Source organism: Agrilus planipennis, unplaced genomic scaffold, assembly GCF_000699045.2.
Source record: "Agrilus planipennis isolate EAB-ADULT unplaced genomic scaffold, Apla_2.0 scaffold126, whole genome shotgun sequence".
NCBI lineage: Eukaryota > Metazoa > Arthropoda > Insecta > Coleoptera > Buprestidae > Agrilus > Agrilus planipennis.
Window position 1 is genome coordinate 1 of NW_020439036.1, and position 1,741 is coordinate 1,741.

The 1,741-nt window shown below is 29.1% G+C and overlaps 1 long non-coding RNA gene across 1 annotated transcript in view; it reads right to left on the bottom strand.

Moving 5' to 3' along the window:
- Positions 1-206: 206 nt before the first annotated feature.
- The window catches only part of LOC108736230, a 3,698-nt gene continuing 2,163 nt past the window's right edge, over positions 207-1,741 (bottom strand). The window contains exons 2-4 of the long non-coding RNA XR_001937700.1: positions 1,050-1,191; positions 463-597; positions 207-393 (exon numbers count right to left, since the gene is read on the bottom strand). This is a non-coding gene — a long non-coding RNA (uncharacterized LOC108736230). The remainder of the gene's footprint in view (positions 394-462; positions 598-1,049; positions 1,192-1,741) is intronic.

Below are 1,741 nucleotides of genomic sequence, written 5' to 3' on the forward strand. Positions count from 1 at the left end.
GTCCAAGGGGCTCCACTCCTCGAGGTTTTCAATCCTTTTTATTTTTTCACCTTGTTCGGTTGATGAGTTTGAATTACAACCTGTTGAAACAATTTAATGTTAGTTCTATCTTAAATATTATATTTTAAGGTATTAAGAACCGTAACTTCCACCAATCATGTAAAAGACTATCAAATTCAATAATTAACCATTACAATTCAAAAGAATAAAAAATTAAGTAGTAATTATTGTCAAACCGTTTCACAGATACAACTTAATAAAATAATTAAACATTTCTTAGCCTTTTCACAAATGAACCATTTCCTAGCTCTAGAAAAAGAATCCTGAATGAGTTTCTTCTTCATCGCTCTCTTGATTTAGCCTCTCCATGTTCAATTATGTTTTATTGGAAACCTGTTGAAACAACTTAATGTTAGTTATATGTTCATTAGATTTTATCGCTTTCTTATTAATAATAATTACCACTGTTCACATCACGTCCCATGTATCTTTCAAACAGAAGCATTCTTGGAAATGAAAATAAGTCTAACTGCCACAAACATTACATCTGTAAGTCGTTTGCCCATTTAATCCCAAGGACGTTGTCTTAAAGCATGTCTATATTAAAAAAAAAATCGTTAATACGTAATGTACAGAATAACAAACTAAATATTAAATTTTCCTAATACAAATTTAGAATTTTAAATGCACAATAACATTTTTAATGGATATTTTACGTATTTTGAGTATAAAACGAAAACAATTCTTCAGGACGTGGTCACATCGATAAGAATCTACGATCATCGCCTAAACATGTTCTTAAAATTTAAAATTTCTAACAAAACCCTAATTATTCGACCTCAAATAAATAAGGTATCTATAAAAATTCACAGTTGACTGGACAGAAACAATGCCAAGATGGACTTCATATTGCAGCACGTAACCAAAATACGACGGGTCGTTCACATAAATAAAAATTTAAGCAACGGCAATCGAACACCATCAATCATTAAATAGAAACATATTCCACACAATCAAATTAAAATCAAATAAGGATTAAGACTAAATACCTTGAAACGTCGTTCCCATTTAATAACAGCAAAAATGGCGACTTGAGGTTTCCTCGAGAAACGAAGACGAGATAATGACTTGATGATTACCATAGAATAGATGATAAACAAGATGGAAGATAAATGAAAATTTCTTCTATACCTATGATGGAGAGATAACAAATTTTATAGGTGCGTTCAATTATACTAACTCAGTTTTAGTCGTATATAGAAGCTGATTTACTCAAAAAGAACTACGTCACCACAGCATATTTTAACTACTTATGTCAATTTTTAAGAATTAATGCAATATTTCCAAGTAAATTAATTAAAAATAATATGTCATTGCTTGCTTAACATATGAATGGTGTTTTTATGGATGTATTTAAAGCCGACTTAAACACATAATAATAATGATAAAAATTAATAATGAAGGTATTGCCACCGTTATTTAGCAATAACGTTCATCGAAAAAAAACAATCGCGGAACCTCTCCATTTGGACTAAGTGGTGATAGATACTATTGCAACATTAAATAAAAATGCCGCGTAATATTTGAATAAAAATATTTAAAATACTATACTCAAATACTCTTAGAGTATTTGTAATTGTGTCTGAAACTTTTTTCAATGAAAGCATTTATTATTTGTACGTAAATACAAAATTTTCTTTATGTCGTTTGGTTTTACAAATACTTTTTCAAATACTCTAAG